Raw genomic sequence first — 23,610 nt, forward strand, 5'->3', positions numbered from 1 at the left:
GTGGTTAGTCAGCCAATAAGCAGCATTTTATTTGCCATCCCACTATCATCTCAGGCCGCCATGATAAGCACAATGACAAAAGCTCAGGATTGATTGGTCAGTGACGATTTTGTGTCCTTTATCATCAGGGAGCTGATTATTGGTTATTGAATGTGGTCATTTTTGTGTCCTTGATGCAGCTTTTAGAACCTCATGTAATTTAGTTCAGTTTTTTATTGTTGCCATTGTTCTTAGTACTTAATCTGTCCTTGGATGAAATAGTTAAGTTACCATTCGTCCAAAGTTATAATCTTAAAGCCATACAAAAACATTTTATTTTATCTCTGGGTTTCTGTGTCACTGCATCACTTGTTGTCTCTCCACTATATTACCAGGAGCATTTTGCTGTTACACACCACAGTATATATCAGAGCTGCACAAAAATGTGACTTGCAGTCATCTTTGCAACAAACTGTTGGATGAAATGTTTCGTTAGCTACTATATTTACACTGACGTGCTTGCACACCCTGCAGACACATTTTACATTTGATCTAGATTTAATGACAGAAATGCTAAAGCTCACAAAAGGGAGGTTGGATATTTTGGTGATAGATTCAACAGTATTGCCGTGCTATGTTATAATAGTGTGCAGCTCTTCTATGGATGGATGCTAAGCTATTTTGGCCTATATTTTATGCAGATTTTTGCAGTTGTTTTTGGTTAAATTCTTATGAATAATCTCCTATATTCTTGTTAATCTGTTGCACATCTGCCTTGTGTTTCAGTGATGAGTTCTGGTGTAACAGAACTTAATTTTTCACAAATGCACCTCCATTCCTGTTGACACCAATGTTAAACAGGTACTAGATTCCCAACATACATGACAAAAAAATCTGACTAAGATAAGTTCTTTTGTTGTACTTGTTCCCTCCGCCAAAGTTTTATTGAAGAGATATTGAAAGATAACATTTGGTTGAAAGCTGAAACAAAGTCAATAAAAGACATCTGTTAACAAGATATGTACAAGTCTACAAGTGGTTAAGATTGATCAGATAAGCCATCCAAACCTGACTTTCAAGGACTTGGTGCTGATTAAATGTGAAAATTACTAAAAAAGTCAACAATTTATATGGACTAAATAATGATAAGAACTGTCAAACCTTCAAGAACATTAGAAAAATGTCCACAGCTGCCTAATTCTTGTTGGGTGGGTGGTTGTACTGGCAACTGTCACTGGATTGAGCTAATCCTGTAAAAGAAATATTAAAACTTTTTATAATCTGGTATACAGCAGTTTTTTGTTTGGGAAAAAAAAATCCTAGCTTGGGGATTGATTTCAGTGCATTTAGATCTTCCAGCGCATGGAGTTAGTGATGTAAAGGTCCAATAATCCCAATCTGAGCTCCAGATGGGATTTCAGATTATATTATATTTTTAGATTTTCATGGAAAAAGTTATTTCTTTTAAAAATATGTTGAATATGGATTATAGATCAAAGCCACCAGATTAGAAAATTATACATTGTTGTATAACCTCAGTCTTAAAATTGGCTTTCACCAACAAAACTCATTTCTTTACAGACAAACTTTAAATGGTGAACACACCCCTTTTTATCCCCTGAAAAAGTAGAAAAGTAGGACTTCAATGGCAGTTTCTGACAAAAACTCATCTCAGTAGCCTTTTTATCAGATAATGGATTAGGATTTTGAGCCTGAAGGCTTCAGAGTTGAGGACGGTTATTTTTTTTAATAGAGGTTGAAGTTCTGTAGCAGACTTTCTCTATGTTGAAATTTACTCCACACACTCAAGGCTGTACAGGCAGTTTGATTAACATCCAGTTGGCTGGTCACAGATGTGGTACATGCAAATAAACAGCATGTTGCTTGACTTTCTGCTTCACTTAAAGTCTTCTATTGATGTGGTGCATTTCAACTGCTTTAATGGTTTTTACAGTGAAATTAGTTTCAACGTGTGCATTTTTATTATGTTTTGTTTATCCCCAAGTTATACTATGTTTTTTTCCAGCTACTCCCGAGGGTAGTTTCCACTTTTTGTCCTTGTGCCACAAGCCAAATCACAACCACGGCTGACTGATCTTTAGAAGCACTTGGAGTACTGATGTGGTTTGTTGGTGCATGTTGGGAATTACAAGTGCCCATATTGAGCCAGGGTTTAAGACATACTAATACTAAATACTTGCTCTTGCTCAAAAACGATTTTCTTTTTACTATTAGTTACAGCATTGGTGCCCAAACGTTTTGAGCCAAAGATCTACTTTTTCTCTCACCAGCCGGCTGAAATCTACCTCATGACACGAAGACATAAAAATTGTAAATTAAACTCTATTGACTTATTTTATATGTGAATATACAGTACATCAGTCATAGCAGAAATATTAAAGTGATAGATCAAAGCATCGTTGAAGATGTTGATGCTATAGGCAAAAAGGATCTCTGGTAGTAGTCAGTCTAATGAATCTGAAGAAGCTTCTGACTGAAGACATGACATGCTAACAGCTTAGTTGCTGGACAGCAGAGATGACAGTTCACAGTAACACATTATGAATGACACCATCAGTTGTTGGCAAGCACTGCTAATCCACCTCATTTGTTTTTGCAGCTTATCTTTAAATCTCTGTTTGGCTGTACGGTTAGAAAGCCGGGTAGAGAGAGTCATGGAAATGAGTCTTGTCGTTATGATTTATGGAAGAGATGGTTTATACTTCCTCAATCTCTGCTCTTTGGTAATGCTCTGCATCTATTAAGCCTCCTGTCGTGTAGTTCAGGTATTATTTGAGATTTTGAGATATTAATCAGTTGCTCCCAGCTGTAAAAACAATACCTTGTTGCCACGGTTGCGCATCTTAATGACTGTCTGAAAGTAGAAAAGGAAGAGCGAAAATCATACCGGCTGAACGGCATCCAAAACCAGAAGGAATCTGTCCAAACATGCAATGTATCAACCAAAGGAATGATGAACAAAAGTCTTCAAAAAAAAAAAAAAAAAAAAAACACAAATCAGAACTATTGTAACAGAGTTACTCCTAACATGCTGCCACTATTCTAGATCTGTGCTCCCCAAACAAACTGAGGTTATTTATTCATCCTACTCACCATTATCAGAGTTTGTTTGTTTGTTTTGGGATAATGCTATGTACGGTTCTTCATAAATTCTGCATTTGTAAAAGCACAAATTTGCTAAACATTTCTAAAAACCAAACTTTCAGCTTTTTACTGCTTTCTTTTTTTCTCCAAGACCATTGAAGAATCCCTCTTTCCCCAGATTTGATCATTAAGTTGGACACATCTTAGTCTAATCTTTTGGACTGGGACATAAAAAAAAAGTACATTAATTCCGTCTGTAGCATCATTTCTTGTATTTTGAATTTTATCACAATATTTTATGGTTCTTTGTGATAACAATAAAAATAATTCTAAAAACATTACTTATTACTGCATGGTTGCATGGCGCAGCATTCATGGCACCACAAACACAAATATTGCTTTTGAGAAACCATCCCATTTGAAATAGATGTCCTCAGGTTGACACTTATTTAAAGAAGTGTGAGTTATATCACAAAATAATATTTTCAAACTTATTGATGTTTGATGCTCTGGTGAAACAGTGGAGGAAATGGTGAAAATAACACCTATAATACTGTTTTTTTAAGCAGTAGTATAATTTTGATTTATTGAGTCAACAATAAATCAAAATTCATACAATATTTCACGATGCAATAAATGCCCAAACCTAATCATGTCTTCAAATAATTTTTATTCAGATCAGAACAGGTTGACGTTCCAGGTCCTTTGACCTGGTTGTACCAATCAAGTCCACCAATCTTCTTAAAAAGAGAAGGTTATATTCATCCTTAAGCTCCTGAATCATCCATCCTCATTGATGATTTCCCGTTCCCATTCATGAGTTGCAGACTACAGCTGAGTGGAGGACTGCACCCAGTTTGACAGCTATATTTCAGAACCACAATGGGTCAGATGTTGATGTAATCCCTCCTTCAGCAGCTGGTGAGGCTGATATCATGCTTCGAATTAGACTTCCAAAATATTCATGCATGCACACACACAGATGGGGACAGGCACTTAAGCACAGCGAACAAGGACGTTTTTTTTTTCTTCCTTTTGTGTGAATGAGGAGCTGTGGATCAGTGGTTGAGTGTCTCCTCTGTGTGTCTGTGAGGTCGACAGCCCAGGGAAGATTAGGAGGAAGCACATCAAATGAATGAAAAGGATGAAAGCAGAAATGACGGAGAGGAGAAAGCTGATGGTGCAGGAACCCTGCAGTATTACACCCGCCTTAAGAGAATTATCTGTGCAGGGTCTTTGAAAGTGGACACGAACACACACAAATGGACTCATAATGCAGCTTGACTTAAATCCCATTAAAACTGTTCATTAATCTGAACAGCTTATTGCTGATTCATGTTTATTCATACTCAGTTTCTGTTTTCCTGCATCACTTTGCTCCTGCTTTGTGAATAACTAATGGAAAGCACCTCTGTACAGATTGTCATCATGCATTTTCAGACAAAAGATATTGCTTTGTGCCCTCATATGTTTTAAAGAGTCATTGAAACTGTTAATAATTAAAAATGGGTGTGTTGGCGGACCGGCCGTGGGACCCGACTGCAGAGAGTTTGTCATTAACTTGGGTGGTTGGCCTGAAAAGTGAGGGTGGGGTTGAGCTGTAAATGGAAGCAGTTTGATTCAGCCACGCGTCACCATAGCAGGGCCACAACACATACCCCTGCTCCCTCATGCTCACTGGTTTCCATATGAACAATTGGCACCATTCTCAACACAGAGATGACCACATTTCCTCTCTAAAGGGATGCACAAATGCCCCAAAACTTTGGAAATTCTCGTGGAGTCAAACTTGTTTTTCCCCCTTTTGTTAAAGAGAAAAACTTCCATTCAGATCTGAATGCAAATACAGCTTTACAAAACAACTCAGAGCTCTCGAGGGTATCACATTTTGCCATGTTACAACCAAACTTCAGTGTATTTTATTGGGACTTTTTGGGAAGTAACAGTAACTTCACACTAATGTATGAAGTAAAGAAAATCCTATGGTTTCAAAAACACTTCATACATAAAATTTGAAAAGTGCTCAGGCCCAATTAGACAATAAATCAATAATATGGGAAGTAATATTCTATATACAGTATATATCCCAATAGACCTATCATTAGATTTGAATCATGCATATATTGTTTGAAAAGATGTTGTGGGGAAGAAAAAATACTCCAAACTATCTCCTGAGTCTGAAGTGTATATTTAAACAGCTGATGTTAAAAGGATTAACAATGCATTTATCATTTTTGCTGCGTGGATGATGTTAGTTTGTGTATATGGTTGTCAGCCTTGAGTAAATCATCCTTATTTCAAACCGGTGCTTTAACACTTTTGCCAATATGTTGATTCATGTCATAATTTTACAAATACACAAATGGTACATGAAACAAAGATGTAGAAAGGCTTTCTACTTACCTTCACAGCTTGAATGAATTTTGAAAGCTTAGCAAACTGGACCTTAATCATCCTTTCTGACTGCATTTCAGTTGGGTTTTATCACCATATAGTAAAGAAATACAAGGAAAATATGTCACTGCTGAAGTTCGTCTGCTGGATAATAATGTATAAATGTTCTTTTTCTAGAAATTTTTTTAAAGGGATAACAGGCAAACATTTTGGCATGTTTTGTTTAGCGGATGTTGCTGATGGATTTACGAAACCCATACCATGTTATTTCTCCTTATGTGCTCCATATTCTCGTTTTTTTTTTTTTTTTTTCAACATGAGGTAAATGTTTTCTCAGACAGGATCCTGATTGGTCTCATTTGATCATAATTTAGATGAAGACCCGCTTCGTCTGTGTTTACATGTGGCACACGTGCAGAAAAACTGTGTCTCAAGCCTCGCGGGCCACGGAGGATGTTGGTTAACCGGACCCATCTGCCGCGCTTGCCAAGCGTAAACGTCGCTAATCAGAACCTTGCAGATTTACGGTCAGAACAAATCTCCCTGTTTCAGTTTCAAAGTGGGCCGAACAAGTTTTAAACAAACAACCAGCGTGTCATGTTGGGTTTTAATCGTCTGACCCACATGCAAGAACACCCACAGAACAAGGGAAATCAGTAAAATTAGATTTATTGCAGAGAATGACAGTCAGAAAAAAGGGGAAAAACTGGTCCGGAGAGGATTCGATGCTTCTGGTTGGAGCTAAGGGTGAGAGAGTATGGTGAGTTCGATGACTGGAGGAAATGGTAAACTGCTGAACCCTTAACGTTCTTACTTCAGCTGAGATGACACGGACCGGGGGGGAAGGTCTGAAGGATCCTGGGCGGATTACTTGAGGTCGAGTGTTGCTGCTTCGCTTATGGTGGTGGGGCAGCTCTGGAGGGCGGACGAGGTCTGGGCGGGTTTCGTTTATGGCCGGAGAGAGGGAGGCAGCGAGCGTGGAGATCCGATCACCAAGGTGGGATTCAGGGACTTGGGCATCCGGTGGGCAATAATCCACCGGCGTCACAAGGAGAGGTTCTGCGCTGGATTTCCACTAAGGGGGTTCACAGCTTCAGTAGTGAGAGTTCCTATGGAGGCACAAAAAACAAAGAATCACTAGAAATTCACAAAGTTCGATCACTGGAGAACTTCAGGTGGCCTGTAATACCAAAACTGGCAAAACACTCTGGCACTGGTGTGTAGGCTGCCTCCTCCTCTTATACTCCTCCAAATGAGATCATGCAGTGCAGGTGATGAATATCAGCTGGTCCACGCCCTCCAGGAATGACTGCCAGGCGCCCCCTGAAGGATGGATAGGGAAACAGCAACCCCAACCACAGACAGGAAACACCCAGGAACCCAACACAGCGCAGTTTTGCGCTGCTCTCACTCCCTAAGGGGAAGAGCTAGTGATCCGACCTCAACCCGGCTGAGCTGCGTTTCAAATGCTGAAGGCTTAGAGCAGCTCAGACAGTCAGAAAAACAAAAAAAGTGAAAACGAACAGAGGGCGGGAGGGTAAAACGTAGCGAAAGCATGCTGAATTCAGTCATCAATCTTATGTGAAGTTACCGAATGTGTTTACATGCCTCAATACTAAATGTCAAGTACGGTTATGATTCAAATGGTGAAGAAAGAGTTAAAATCACACACCGGGATTCAGATACTCGGCCAAAAGCGGAATACATCAGGCTTGTCGATGCCATTAGCAGCTAATAAGTGCGCACACTCACCCCTACAATCATGCCGAGCAGTGTTGCCGTTAAACTACAATGGATGGGCTCAGTCAAGCGGGGGTGACCTCTTTTAATGCAGCAGCTCTGCTCGGTTCCCTCTCCTGGATCAGATTGTGAGTTCCATTGTGTGATGTGTTTAAAAGAAGGATTAATCCGCCTCCTGGTCTGGTATATGTGTGTGTACAATTTGTCGACCTTGTTTATGCCAAGTTTCTTTCAGTCTTAAATTCTCTTGATGGGTGTGAGATTTATTTATGTGTTTCTGTCTGGGAGTCGGCATTAAACTCAACATTACACCCGTAGGTGTAATAAGCAGTTGAACCAAAGACATTAAAATGCCATGGTCTAATAAGTTGTCTGTGCTTTTCTGGGCTGTCTTATCATATTAAATCCCATTCTATTATGTAATTTATTAAATCTGACACTTTATTTAAAAGCAAGGCCATTTAAAGCCCTTTCACCTCCTTATCCACTAATCAAATGCCTTTTCTTTAAAGATTCTCCTTCCATCTGGATCTGATTTATTTTGGAGATTTTATCTAAGATCATTTGAGGGAAAATCCAGTTTTCTGCCATGTTTTTAGCTGATATTTTTCTTCGCACTTTGGGTGTTGGGTGCGACGCTCAGAGCTGTCAACAGAGGTGTCAAACAAGTGACAAGTTTTCTGAGCAAGCAACAAAAACAGATGGTTTAGGGAATAGAGACACGACTGAAGAGAGAAATGAGACGGAGTGTGGAATGTTTATCCACTTTTCACAGGAATACATGTCACTTGAGTCTTTTTACAGTTTATGCTAGTTGGGTTTTTTTCATGGTGGAATGATAACATTTGACTTGAATAATTGAATTGATTAAACGTTAGTAAATAGAACCTCGACCACACCCTTTTTCCTGTATAATTCAGGCTGAATATTTGACCATCTTTCTTGTCGTAATTGATTGATTTTCTTTAGTCCTGCTTGCTTCTTTCCATGGACCCGTCTTTTAAGCATTGCCCACACGTTTTCTACTGGATTGAGATTTGTACCTTTCTAGAAACTCTTTGAATCCCTGCTTTATCCATTCAAAAGCTAGTTTTGTTTGAGAGCCACTAGTGTCTAAATTTAATCCATCCAGCTGTTGATTAGACGCAAAGTTGAAGGTACTGAACGTAGACTTTTTTTTTTCATTATTTCACCCATATTGTTATGAGATCAATGCTAGTGTAAAAAGATCCTTTAGTTTCAGATTCCCTCTTGAAGTTTTATTTCAATTTTTTTATTGTAGTTTCTCAATTCTGTCGTAAAAAGGATTTTGCTTTGATTTGCTTGCAAATGCTATTTTTTTGCACTTCACAAATTGAATATCACATCATGTAAATATGTCAAGGTATTTTGTAGGCACCTTTAAACTTGATCTAAATTATGTCCTTGGTTTTAACAAAATGATTCAAAGAAATAAAATGCCTAAAGGTCAGAAGTTTGATGCTATGACATACTTAAATAATAAGCAACGGTATTCCTGTATTTACTTAGTATTGGTTTGATACTGTAATAAGCAGCTAGTTCATTAGTTCGTGATTGTAGGTAAAAATTCTCCCTGCGAGGTTATTGTGTTAGTAATTATCTAAACTTGGGTGTGTTTTCATTCTTATTGTTTTGCTGTTATGTTTGAAGTCACTGTTGCATCAGAGTTGAATTCATGTCACATTTTGACAGTAGCAGGGCAGCTTTGATCACATGTTCTGCAATGGCAGAGAGGTTTTATTCTTCATCATTTTTTGCATGAAAACTCTTTATTAACCAGGCTGGATTTGCTGAGCATGTCTGACTGCCTCGTTCACTCAGCAACAAACATTTCTAACCATCAGTTATGGGCCACCGAGCAGCTATTTTTGGAGGCACTTTATGTTAATTTGCCAAAGATACCTTTGCAGCAGAGCTTGAGCTTTGAGTGAGTCATTCTCTTCTCTCTCATAAACTTTTCCCAATGTGTGACTCTCGCACTTCTCATTTGCAAAAAAGAAAAACGTTTTTTTTTGACAGCAAACATCCCTTAAAAAACCCATCAGCTGTCAAACCAGCTGCGTAACGATGCTGAAGTCAGCTGAGCCTTGTTGTAGTCATCTACCACCTCTACAGCATCGACTGGCGTGTCAGTTTGACCTCTGACAGTTTGTCACATCCAGCATTGACTTTCAGAGGCTCAAACACCAAATAAACTACAACAGTGTGTGCAAACTAAAAGGGTCATCGCACTAACTGTATTAAAAATACACCTGAACAGGGAATAATTGGCACTTTCACATGGAGGTTTCTTCTTGAGGTCATGTTTAATTAAAGGGATGTTTACACCTAACTGCCTCTGTCATTCATCATTAATTGGAACTGAATGTTTCTGTTTATTGGTCTGCACAATGCACCGGCAGGCTCGGTAACAGACACTGTTACTCAACCCAGGCACTTGGGTATCTTTGCTCTAAGTTACAGTGCATCCAGAAAGTATTCACATTTTCCATATTTTTTTATGTTACAGCCTTATTCCACTTTGCATCCACTTATTCTCTTTCCTCAACATTCTATACACATTTTTGACAGTGTGGAAAAAAGTTTGTGAGATTTTTGTAAATTTCTGAAAAGTAGTAAACCAAGAAATCACATTTATTAGTTTTGTGTTTACTAGTTTTGCTATGTGTTGAATTTGTGCGATGACAGTGACATGAGAATGCAGTTGTTTTTATGCAGCATTGTTCTACACTTCTTTTGCAGCCTTACACACTTTTCTTTTTCATTAACTAAGTGACCATTAGTAAATAACAGGCTCTGAAAACTGTTTTGGTTTTCTAGCCTGAAGCAAATGTGATGTAAAAATGCAAATGACCTTTTCCTCACTGTTGAAATGGGGTTAATTGCACTGTGTTGAAAGTTTGGATTAGCTCAGGGCAGGCTCCATTAGGAGCAGTCAGCACTTTAAAAATATTTAGCTTTTTCTCTTAGATTGAGAATGCATACGAGGGGTGAAATGTATTCAAACATTTGCATTTTCTTTCATGTGATTCATTAACAGTAATTTGCTCGCTCCTTGTTTTATTTACTGCGATTGACGTCTGCCGCAGTATTTGGCTGCTCATGTGGAAACTGCTGCAGCAGTCAGTAAGAATGCCGAGTCTGTGAAAAAAAAAAACCTGATTGAGGCGCTGATTCCAGGGAGAGGTGTTTGCTGGAGACCTGGCATCACTGTGAAAGCAACTGTCAGGATTAAACCACAAACTGCAATGTTTTTGCTGCTGCTGCTTGAGCAGAATGTAAAAGTGAAGTCGGGGTCTCACTGAGAAACGCACTCTTGTTTCCTTCGCCTGTGTTTTTGGTATTTGTTGGGAAGAGCTCCCACAGGATGCAGTAGCAGTGGTTGGATGCTCTTAGACTCACACTCATGCCTTCACCACAGTTAAATTAGTTGTAGGCCAAGCTCTTGTCCTCAGAGACGAGGCAGTGCGTGCGCTTGTGAAGCGTGTCCTCCACCTCCCTTCCATTGCCTGGTTATAAAGACGTAAGAGGGAGGAATAACTAGGTGACTCATAGCAACTCACAGCTGACTTATGTAACAAATTTTATTTGGATTTCACATAAATCACCCAAAGCTTTTATACATGGACCACCTGGATGACACGGTTTAATCCAAAGCTGTTGATCATTCTTCACCCTTAGGGTGTTTTCACACCTCATTGTCCAGTAGATTTGGTTCGATTGGGAACCAGAATTACAACATTTGTTCAGCTGGTGCTGTTTGCTTTCACGCTGCATTGTGTCAAAGAATCTAAGCCCCTTGAAAAATCTGTTCACCCCTCACTTGTGGTGGCACTGCACCAAGAACCACTAAAGGAAACGACACAAAAACCTCCAAAGAAGACACCAAGCTCAACTTCCTTTTTCACAAAAAGTAAACAAAATGGACTTGGATTTTAGCAGTTGTAGGATTTATTTTTAGTTTTTGGTAAAACACCACAAGCTATTTATCCCTCTAGTGCTAGACACGAGCGTTAGTTTTCGTTGTATTTACCCAGAATGTCTGGCATTATTGTCCCCTTCCTCTGCGGTTCGCTTGCGTCCACATACGCATTTGAGACGTAGTAGAGTTGACTTCAACCAAACCGAGGCCTAGGTTTTAGGCTGACCAGAGCTCAACTGTGCGTTCACAGTGCCTCAAGTGAACCAGACTTTCCAGACAAACAAACTGGAGTTCAATTAAAGTGTAATAAACCAGACTGGTAGTAGGTGCCTTGGTTTTGGATGAGGATTTGATTTGGGTACGTTACAGCAAGAAAAAGATATAAACATGAATGCCAAACACTATGATTCTTTGTACTTCTTAAAACATAAAATACCTCTTACAGAATAAGTAACAACCCACCCTTACTGAGGGGGCCATAAGTTAACAAGGATTTTACAGGAAAGCAGAATTTATCTCCTTGTAGTTAAAACCAAAGGGTGCATTTCAGATTTTACTACCAATAAGTCAAAAACTGACAGGTTGTTATAAAAAGACAAAGAATCCCCTATAAAGAAGTGGATATTCCACCTGTGTGCTGTTATTACCAATCGATCATGCATTACTTTGGTGTGGAGTGCTTTAGATTTAAACTTAAATGAATATTGCGTCGAACCTGTCACTGATGCTTTTCCTGCCACGGTTTGGTATAAGTACATGTACATTCACATTCCTCCTCCCTATCGCTTTACACTCCCTTTATCTTAGAGAAGACCCTACAAACAAAATTAAGAGGAAATGCTGTACACAGAGGGTTCTGGTTATGACATTGCCTGTTTTTGTGCTTTACTTTGCTTATTCAAACTTGGAGTTGTCATTTTAAGTTGTTTTTGTGGGTATAGCGTACACAGAGGGTTCTGGTTATGACTTTGCCTGTTTTTTGTGCTTTACTTTGCATATTCAAACTTGGAGTTGTCATTTTAAGTTGTTTTTGTGGGTGCAACCAACCCAGGTTTAGGCATAAGTACAAAAAAGGTGTTACTTTGTTTTTAAGCATTCTGAAGAAAGGTTGCTCCAGTTCAAGAAGTCCTCTTGGCAGCTCAGAGACATGTAAAGCACCTTGGTGGACGGCTAGAATACAAATGAAGCGAATATTCACCTACGATGTTGAAGGAAGGAGTAGAGGGAGGTTTTTTTTTCTTTCTCCATCCCACCAAGTTGCCCATCTGCCAAGAGGAGACCATATGTCCTGAGTCCACAAGACTTTTTCTTTTTAATGGACTCACTATCTTTAAGAGTTTGTTTGATGAACTTTTTTTTCTTTTTTCTTTTTTTTACATTATCCTTCAGGATTTTGTGTTGAAAATACTGTTCCATTATCTCCCATTCAACAATGAGCAACAGCATTAAAATCTCACGGCTAAAACTGTATATATTTCTGTCATAACAACCTTGAACCAGCGAGGCATACCGTGTCCCGTGGTTTCTGCAGACGGGTTGTTGGCAACGGATCCTGTGGGCAATGAGGGTTGTGGGATAGGACTTCTGAGGATTTCTCCAGGATGTGCAGAATGCCATTAATGCCTGATCGGATTTATATAGAAAAGCGTTTCAGAGTCTGGATTTTTGCCATGTTTCTTGAGTAGAACATATCTGAATGGTTTCCCAGTCATTCACTTAATGGTAACGGTTGACTAGAAGGCATTAAATTAAGAAGGGAAGTTGGTTTACTTTCTGTTCGGACGGAATGTTGAGACAGATCTAGATTTTCATGGTGCTGATTTGAATTCTCCTGGTGGAGGAAGCAGGCAGGTGTTTCAGATACTCATTGTTAGATGAACGTTACATATTACAATATTACCTGCGGTGGTATGTTTAGGCCAGAGGATGGACACTTGTACTCGTATAGCAACCCTGAACAGGAATAGCTCGTTTTTACACTCTGGATCAAAATTATTAGATTCTTTTTCATTTTTTGTTCTTTCCTTTGGTTTCTTATTTTGTTTGTATTTCTTTTTAATTCATGTAAAGCACTTTGAATTGCCTTGTTGCTGAAAATGTGCTATATAAATAAAATTACCTTACCTTGCAGTCAGAAGTTGAAATTGTTATTCCAGTTGGAAAAGTTTGGCAATATGAACCTAAGGTTTCATCACAATATTTACTATGTGGTACTATTCCAATAACAAAAGTGACAGTAAGAACTATTTGTGACAACTTTTTTTACTTAACCATAGCCCTGTGACTGCATGGCACAACAATCATTAACGTTCTTTTTTGTCACATAAAAAAGTGACAAAATTTCAAATTTATTAATACTCTGATTGGACAGGCAATGGAGAAAAATCCAGACAGTTTTGAGGGATTTTTAGCATCATTAATTGGAGTTTATGGAGACAATAATAAATCAAAAATCATTAAAAATGTATTGCAATAAATAATATCGAAAAATGCTCCCCAGTTAGAAAGTTCACCAAGCATTCCAGTATAGATATGTCACTCAAATATTCTTGAGTCTTGACTTGGACTTGAGATCAAAGACTTGAGATCAAATGACTGGTGAACTTCTCTGATACATACTAATAGGATATGTCTTATTTTGCGGGTCTAGACAAATTTGATTTAGTAGCACCGGGAGCAAAAGTGGCTCTTGGAATTTAAAATATTGAGGTAGATGTTTGAAACCCGGACACAGATGAGAGATCCAGCTGTACAACGATCCCAAAACAACAAACATGAAAACTGACTTAACCAATCTTTGTCCTCTGTCCTGTGGAAATGTGGACTCTACTTAAAAGCTGCACTATAAAACCAACCAATTGAAGTTTTTTTGGTGCAATAATTAGTTTAGCCTCACATGGATTATGAAATTTGCTTCTCAGTACCAGAAATGCGAGCCTGTTGGCTGGACCTCAGTGTTCTGCTCTTTTCACTGTTGTCACTGCAGGACTGGTTACGTTGGCAGTGAAGGATGTGTTACTTGATCGTAATTTGTTTCGAAACCTGCCACTCATCCAAGACCTTGCTAAACCTTGCCAGTGTCACCTCCTCATCCTTGTTGCCAAGACGCTCCCGTGTTGCTTTTTCCGTGACAATGGAGTCACATTACTGATGTGAGCGGACAACAGGGCAGCATCTGCTTCCCTTTCCCACACCCCTCAGATATCTTGGCTTCCTGCTGTCAGTCTTTCTTAGCGCCATCGCGTTGTGATGTTGCTGCTGGTCGGTCATGCTACTTGCGGCAGGGTCAGCGGGGTTCCTTCGCACAACGCTGCGGTGATCTGTGGCGTCTTACTGGCTGCCTGAAGAGAATTGTGTTCCTGATTTGTTCTGTTCCAGGTTGATTTTTTTTTCCATAGATTCCCAGAACAAAATGTTAAAAATAAGGTTTTATTCTGCTTTCGTTCCTTATGTGGTTATTGTGTATTATCAAAAGAACTGAACATATTTTAAATGATGTCTTCTCCCTTCTCTTTAGGTGCGGTGTGTGGTGTAAATAGGACAGAATTCAGAAGATAAAGTTGGCAGTTTCACCGCTGACTACTCACTGGAACGGTGAGTTCAAGCCTGTCATATTTCAAACATTTACTCCAAGACATCATGACATGAAATATCCGGATGGATAGATTCCTGGCTGCATGTACCAACCACAAAGCTGACTCCAGGCCAGTTCATATGAACAGAATGGGATTTATGGAAGACAAATTTGTCCCTTAAAGCATTTAACCTTATCTTTTTTATCTGTTAAGGGACTTCGTTTCCAAGAAGCTGTAATTCATTTACACTGCTTTGCAAAAGTATTCATACACTTTTTACATTTTCTAATTTTTGTACATTGCAACAAAACATCTGTGTATTTCTGGCGGGCCGGATTTGGCCCTCGGGCCTTGAGTTGTGGAGCCTCCTTTGGTGGTTAGCCTCTAGCAGCTTTATACATCAGTATAGAGATGTTATTGTCTATCATTCATAGCAAAATAACACAAATTCAGTCAGGTTGGGTGGAGAGTGTTCATCAACATTCAAGTCATTCAAATTACAGATGCTCAATTGGTTTTAGGACTGGACCTTGACTTGGCTATTCCAGCACATAAATATGTTTTTTATCCTGCAGGAAATGGGAAATTATAGGTTTGTCCATCTTTCCATTTTAAAATGATGGACTAATTGGAGCTTTTTCAAATGTTCAAAGCTTAGATGTTTTTCTTGAACCTAACCCTGCTTTCAAACCAAGTGTCTAGGCCTGTCACAATAACAAAATCCGGTGGATGATAAATTATCAATTGTAATTGTTGAGATAAATGATAATGTGTCATTTTGAGATCATTTTCATCCATCCATCCATCCATCCATCTTCTTCCGCTTATCCGAGGTCGGGTCGCGGGGGTAGCAGCTTCAGAAGGGAGGCCCAGACTTCCCTCTCCCCAGCCACTTCTTCCAGCTCCTCCGGGGGAATCCCGAGGCGTTCCCAGGCCAGCCGAGAGACATAGTCCCTCCAGCGTGTCCTGGGTCTTCCCCGGGGCCTCCTCCCGGTGGGACGTGCCCGGAACACCTCACCAGGGAGGCGTCCAGGAGGCATCCTGACCAGATGCCCAAGCCACCTCAACTGGCTCCTCTCGATGTGAAGGAGCAGCGGCTCTACTCTGAGTCCCTCCCGGATGACTGAGCTTCTCACCCTATCTCTAAGGGAGAGCCCAGCCACCCTACGGAGAAAACCCATTTCGGCCGCTTGTATCCGCGATCTCGTTCTTTCGGTCATGACCCAAAGCTCATGACCATAGATGAGGGTGGGAACGTAGATCGACCGGTAAATCGAGAGCTTCGCTTTTTGGCTCAGCTCTCTCTTCACCACGACGGACCGGTACAGCGCCCGCTTGACAGCAGACGCTGCGCCAATCCGCCTGTCGATCTCCCGCTCCCTTCTTCCCCCATTCGTGAACAAGATCCCGAGATACTTAAACTCCTCCACTTGGGGCAGGACACCCCCCCTGACCCGGAGAAGGCACTCTACCCTTTTCCGGCTCAAGACCATGGCCTCGGATTTGGAGGCACTGATCCCCATCCCGGCCGCTTCACACACGGCTGCGAACCGATCCAGCGAGAGCTGCAGATCACGATCTGATGAAGCCAAAAGGACCACATCGTCTGCGAAAAGCAGAGATGAGATCCTGAGGCCACCAAATCGGATCCCCTCAACACCTTGGCTGCGCCTAGAAATTCTGTCCATGAAAGTGATGAACAGAATCGGTGACAAAGGGCAGCCCTGGCGGAGTCCAACTCTCACCGGAAACGAGCCCGACTTACTGCCGGCAATGCGGACCAGACTCTGACACCGGTCATACAGGGACCTGACAGCCCGTATCAAAGGGCCCGGTACCCCATACTCCCGGAGAACCCCCCACAGGGCTCCCCGAGGGACACGGTCGAACGCCTTCTCCAAGTCCACAAAACACATGTAGACTGGTTGGGCGAACTCCCATGCACCCTCCAGGACCCTGCTGAGGGTGTAGAGCTGGTTCAGTGTTCCACGACCAGGACGAAAACCACACTGCTCTTCCTGAATCCGAGGTTCGACTATCCGACGGACCCTCCTCTCCAGGACCCCTGAATAGACCTTGCCAGGGAGGCTTAAGAGTGTGACCCCTCTATAATTGGAGCACACCCTCCGGTCCCCCTTTTTGAACAGGGGGACCACCACCCCAGTCTGCCAATCCAGGGGAACTGCCCCCGATGTCCATGCGATATTGCAGAGTCGCGTCAACCAACACAACCCTACAACATCCAGAGCCTTAAGGAACTCCGGGCGGATCTCATCCACCCCCAGGGCCTTGCCACCGAGGAGCTTTTTAACCACCTCGGCGACCTCGCCCCCAGAGATTGGAGAGCCCAACCCAGAGTCCCCAGGCTCCGCTTCCTCAGTGGAAGGCATGTTGGTGGGATTGAGGAGGTCTTCGAAGTACTCTGCCCACCGGCCCACAACGTCCCGAGTAGAGGTCAGCAGCACACCATCCCCACTATAAACAGTGTTGGTGCTGCACCGCTTCCCCCCCTGAGACGCCGGATGGTGGACCAGAATCGCCTCGAAGCCGTGCGGAAGTCTTTCTCCATGGCCTCTCCAAACTCCTCCCACACCCGAGTTTTTGCCTCAGCAACCGCCCGAGCCGCATGCCGCTTCGCCCGCCGGTACCCATCAGCTGCTTCCGGAGTCCCACAGGCCAAAAAGGCTCGATAGGACTCCTTCTTCAGCCTGACGGCATCCCTCACCGAAGGTGTCCACCAACGGGTTCGAGGGTTGCCGCCGCGACAGGCACCGACAACCTTGCGGCCACAGCTCCGATCGGCCGCCTCGACAATGGAGGCACGGAACACGGTCCACTCAGACTCCATGTCCCCCACCTCCCCCGGGACGTGTTCGAAGTTTTGCCGGAGATGGGAGTTAAAGCTCCGTCTCACAGGGGATTCCGCCAGACGTTCCCAGCAGACCCTCACAACACGTTTGGGCCAAGTGCACATATGGACACCCTTATGCTTGAACATGGTGTTCGTTATGGACAATCCATGGCGAGCACAGAAGTCCAGCAACAGAACACCGCTCGAGTTCAGGTCGGGTGGGCCGTTCCTCCCAACCACGCCCCTCCAGGTCTCACTGTCGTTGCCCACGTGAGCGTTGAAGTCCCCCAGCAGAACAAGGGAGTCCCCAGGAGGAGCACTCTCCAGTACCCCCTCTAAGGACTCCAAAAAGGGTGGGTAATCTGAACTGTCGTTCGGCCCGTAAGCACAAACAACAGTCAGAACCCGTCCCCCCACCCGTAGGCGGAGGGATCCTACCCTCTCGTTCACCGGGGTAAACCCCAACGTACAGGCGCCGAGATGGGGAGCAACAAGTATGCCCACTCCTGCCCGACGTCTCTCTCCCTGGGCAACTCCAGAGTGGAAGTATGTCCAGCCCCTCTCAAGGAGACTGGTTCCAGAACCAGAGCCATGCGTCGAGGTGAGACCGACTATTTCTAGCCGGAACCTCTCGACCTCACGCACTAGCTCCGGCTCCTTCCCCACCAGAGAGGTGACATTCCACGTCCCAAGAGCCAGTTTCTGCAACCGAGGATCGGACCGCCAGGGTCCCCTCCCTTGGCCGCCACCCATCACACAGTGCACCCGACCCCTTTGGCCCCTCCCACGGGTGGTGGGCCCATGGGAGGGGGGGCCCATGTTTCCTCTTCGGGCTGAGCCCGGCCGGGCTCCATGGGTAAAAGCCCGGCCACCAGACGCTCGCCATCGTGCCCCCCCTCCAGGCCTGGCTCCAGAGTGGGGCCCCGGTGACCCGCGTCCGGGCGAGGGAACACCAAGTCCAAGGTTTTCCTTCATCATTGGGGTCTTCGGGCTGCACTTTGTCTGGTCCCTCACCTAGGACCTGTCTGCCTTGGGTGACCCTACCAGGGGCATGAAGCCCCAGACAGCATAGCTCCTAGGATCATTGGGGCACTCAAACCCCTCCACCACGATAAGGTGGCAGCCCATGGAGGAGAGATCATTTTCAAGTAACATATTGATAATGGCCTAAAAATGCAAGTTCATCCAATATATTGGTTCAAGACTAATAAACCTAAATCTTGTAAAGAAACGGTTAGCATTGGAACTGGAAGACATTTTTAATATCCAAAATAAAAAAACCAGAAACAATAAATAAAACGGAAATAAAAACATTTTATTTGTGACGGCAAATAAAATGGATTATGTTGTCCCTGTAAAGGGAATTACCCTTAAATAGAATATTAAAATGGAAATTGTCAAGCCTGTGTAAATTTATTTTGCAGTCAATTGCTTAATGCTATTCTATAATAGCATTAAGCAATTACACTGTACACTGTACTACACTGTATCCGTCTACTACATAAAATCTTAATAAAATACTTTAAAGTTTGTGGTTTTATTGTGAAAAAGCTCAAAAGGGGGAATGAACACTTTTAAAAACAACATCTCATCTCCTCTCTGTGTTTAGTCTTGCGGTCGACTTAATGGATGCATTTTTCGCTCCCTTTTCTCCATGCATTGTGTTTCTGAGTGGAACAACTCGTCTCACAGTGTCTCCCACCGGTGTGGCTATTTTTAGGGGCGGCTCAACTATCAAGGGATGCTGCCGTCTCCCTCCATCTCTGTTTGTCTATTTTCCCCCCAACTCTTCCATGTGCCAATGTGTCAAAACATTTGCTAGTTTGTGTCAGAGTGTTTAAAGTGGAGGAGGGATGGAAATAAATGTGTGCACAGCATAAAAAACTGACCACATGTCACTTTGCGGTGCGGTTGCCAAATCAAACTCAAACTGCTTGGGTCATGGAAAAAGCAAAAACAAAACAAAATATTTCGTTGAGAAGTTTTGAAAATCTTGAGGGGGTAAATCTGAGGATGCTGTTGGCTATTATTCTTCAACAATCCAGAAGAAAAACAAACATTAGCAGGGTAAGAAACCTCTGAATGTTGGATAGATTTAGCTTGGTTTTAATCACAATAAGTTGACTTCTGGTTCCCCCTCCTGCTTTTTGAAAACTCGTCTCAGCCTGGGTCCAGAATTTTATAGCCAGATCTTTGAGTCACTTTACACCCTCGTCTTGGGACTTGTGCTCCATCATGCATTAAAATAAGCTGATTATCACCAAACTGCGTATGGGTTTTTGGAATAATCTGTTTTTTGACTGTTTTGATCCCATTCTTTATCTATGGCAGTGTTTGTTGGGCAGAACTGTGACTAAGCCTACTTCCTTGAACTAGAAACTAACCCACACATGGGTTGTATCAGGATGCTTCACTGTCAACACAACTAAGACTTGATGGTAGCTTTTCTTTGTTGGACAAATGATTTTCCAGATGTCACAAACAATCTGAAGGCGGATTCATCAGAGAAAATAACTTTGCACCAAACTGTCTGTCCTTGTTCTTTTTGCTGAATTGCAGTCTGTTCTTAATGTTCTTCTTGGACAGATGTGGCTTCATTTTCATTGTTGCCCATATTTTCAAAAGGCCGTTGTTTAAACATCTTCAGCTCACTTTTGAGGAAAATGCTTCTTGCTCATATTTAGGCAAGTCAAGTTTATTTGTGTAGCAAAAAACTGAAATGTCTTTTTGCCAAAATCCCCTAAAACAGGGGTTTTCAAAGTATGAAAGGGTGAGCCCCCCTCCAAGGAGCACAATGCCTGCTACGCCCCCCTCCCCCATAATCAACCCACACATAAACAAATGCCACTACAAAACACCTTCTAATTGCTTTTATTTTAGAACCATCTCATCTTTTAAAATGACACTTTATCTGAATGAAATTTAACACATGAACATTTTAAAACATTTCCTCCCATTTTAATTATTTTATCAGGGCCTTTGTATGGCAAATACGCCCTTTTTTCATTTTTCTAATGATAAGGACAACCCCAAACTCATTTTTCAACCGTTTTCTCAAACAAACGTTACATCTGAGATTCTGAGTTTAATGTTTGAGATACCAACAGTGTTTTCACATCTTAACAAAAACATTTTGATCAGATCTTTGGAACACATCTGTAAATGTTGCACATTTCCTTGAAATTAAAAAATAAATCAAAAACCTAAACAGTTGCAAAATCGTGGAGCTCTTTTTGTGGCTCATCTAAACAATTTATCTCGAGCTAAAAGAGCATGCTGTATGAAAGAGCGGAGGCATACAAAGGAAAAAACAGTTACGCACCTATGCCCAAGACAGCAAGCAGATAGCTTCTTTTCCGGTTTATTTTTTCCCTCGCACCGCGCCTCCCCTAAAGTGCTCTGGTGCCCCCGCCTCACACTTTGAAAACCGCCGCCCTAAAACATTACACTGCAGTGGCAAAATACATTAAAATTATGGAAAGTTGGAAAATAACCTAAAATGAAAGGTTTTCAGTTATTTCTTAGAGGAAATAACTTACTATAAATGAAGTCAGGGTTTCAGCAGTTTTGTAGTTTTCTGGACGTTTGCTCCTGGTTAGAGGAGCATAAAAACTCAATGTTGCTTCTCCATGTTTGTTTCTGGTTCTAGGGATGCAAAGTAAGCTAGAACCAGAAAACCTGAATGGTCTGGAGCCATTCAGTGATTTGTAAACTAACAAAAGTATTTTAAAGTCTATTCTCTGAGCTACAGGGTGAGAACTTTAGATCTGTGGTGATGTGTTCTGTCTTCCTGGTTTCTGCAGAGTAGTTGTCTTACAATTGGACAGTTTTAGGTTTGGTTCCAGCTTTGTCCTGTCACATGTTGATTTGCCCCTGGGCAGAGCACTTAACCCATGCCAAAGTGTAAATGTGGCTCTAGTGCAAAATGCTTGGAGTGGTCCGTGTCACTGGGAAAGCGCAGTATAAGTTCAGTCCATTTATTATTTCATCTACCCCATTTCATAGCAAACATTTTACTATGCTGATTGCTTTCTTCTATTTTTAGCCACTGAAGATCTTTGCAAAAACAAATTATGCATATCAACTCGCTGCACAGTAGAGATGAATTTTCAACAGGAAAACTAAAGCGTCAAAGAGATTTAAAGCGTTTCTGTTAAAATATTTGTCCCTGCCTGTGAGGCGGGTTTGATGTCATAAAAGCTGCAGCCAAGTTGTATTTTGGAACGTTACTGATGCCTTGTTTGGGATTTGATTCATGCTAGAGACTACACAGTGAGCTCTTGGCCTCCAGACTTATCAATGTGTTGACGCTTGAGGACAATAAAGCTACATTTTTCTTTGGTTTAATAAAGTAGTCCCTGTTTGCGTTGAGAGCCAGCAGTGGCTCAGATAGAACAGCTGGTGTTATTGACACAAGGAGACATTTATTGTCCTCCTGGTGTGACTCTTAACCAGTCCTGCTTCGTAGTGTGGGCAGTGAACTGTCAGGTAGAGGAGGACCGCTTAGAGAAGACCCTGATGAGTACGACTCGCACCCGGGGGCGCTGTTATTTCTCCCAGAGGAAAGGTGGAAAAAAGACATTGTCATCTGCTCTGCCTGAAAAAACCCCCAGCTTCGCTTAGACCATGACTATCACATCTCTTTTAACACAAGCTGGTAGCATGCACACACATTTGCTCGCTTTCCAGTGCTAATTAAAAGGGGAAAAAAACACATTTGCGTGCATGCAGACACTCAAATCCCAGCTGCTGTTATTTTTAAACAATGCCAGCGCCCTGTTCTGTGTGGATTTTTATGGCAGCAAAGTTCCTGCTGCCTGTGCTGTTGAGGAGTACTCATGCCCTCCAGCCTGCACCTCTCCTCCATTATCCTAATGAATATTTAGTGCACTGTTGGCAGGACGGCCACAACTCATCCTGCTAAAATACAATGAGATGCTGCGAGGTTAAAAAGACGAGCGTTTGACAGACGCTAACTCCGCGGCGGTGTATTTTTATGGACAATTCAGTCAGCCGGGGGTGTGCAGAGTGACCGAGTCACAGGATAGAAAAAGAAACGCTGGACATATTTCACAGTTTGCTGTCATAAATACACAGAGTACCAAAAATCAAATCAGGAAATGAAAAACTGAGAGAACAGTCCTAGAATAGCTTTTAGCAGGGTAGACTACCACTTAATGCACACTATTTAATATCTTCTACTCTCTTTTTCATAAAAGCATGACCTCCTTTAAGAACAGAATTAAGTGAGCTTTGTCTTTACTTCCTATGCTCCTAGCAGTTTCTGCTGTTGACTTTTAAGATTGTTGTCATTCATCTTAACGTTTTTATGGCGTTACCTCAGAGACCTCCTCATTCTTTGAGTTGGGTATCTCTGCTTTGTGGTCTTCATTATATGCACCTTGATGCACCTCCGGTGAGCGGAGAACACACACCAAAACCATTGCGATACAGTTTGATTCCCCCACTCAGGCTTGATCCTGTCAGATTTGGTATATTTGATCCACTATATAGATGATTACATTTTGTTGCATACAATAAAATAGGTTAAGAGAATGGTTTACAGCTGAATAAAGCTTTGTATTAAATTAAAATAATCACTTTGTGAAATAACATAAGGCAATAACTCGGTGGGAAGAGAAGCTTTCTCACAATCACAGGTTGTGGTTTGATTCCAGCATCCTCCTATCATTTTGTCATGCCCCTGGGCAATATACTAAATCCCAGCTGACCTACCTTTCTGCACATTGACGTATGAAAACATGTTTGTGAGTGCAGCTGGGTAAAAACAACTATTGTGTAAATTGCTTGTTTGGTTTGGAGTACTTCCAAAGTGCTGAAGTGCACTGGATGGTTTTTCATACTCAGTATTCTTGGATTTTTATGTGGAACATAACTCCAAAATATTAGAAAATTTTGCCTATTCTATAATTTTTAGAGCATGCCTAAATTATTTGAAAGAAACTATAGTTTTGGAAGCTGAAATATTGAGCTATAATGCTACTTGGCTTGCTGTTGGCCAG

The 23,610-nt window shown here is 41.8% G+C and overlaps 1 protein-coding gene across 5 annotated transcripts in view; it reads left to right on the forward strand.

Annotated features, from left to right (window-relative positions):
• Nucleotides 1-23,610, forward strand: part of adarb1b (adenosine deaminase RNA specific B1b) — a 132,259-nt gene that overhangs the window by 28,970 nt on the left and 79,679 nt on the right. For 3 of the 5 annotated variants that reach the window (XM_028022580.1, XM_028022582.1, XM_028022579.1), the window contains one exon: nt 14,679-14,755. The gene's annotated coding sequence lies outside the window, so the exon portion shown is untranslated. Of the gene's footprint in view, nt 1-10,316; nt 10,328-14,678; nt 14,756-23,610 lie in introns of those variants that run through there. The other 2 variants (XM_028022583.1, XM_028022581.1) reach the window with 1 other exon arrangement.

This window comes from Xiphophorus couchianus, chromosome 7 (assembly GCF_001444195.1).
Source record: "Xiphophorus couchianus chromosome 7, X_couchianus-1.0, whole genome shotgun sequence".
Classification (NCBI taxonomy): domain Eukaryota; kingdom Metazoa; phylum Chordata; class Actinopteri; order Cyprinodontiformes; family Poeciliidae; genus Xiphophorus; species Xiphophorus couchianus.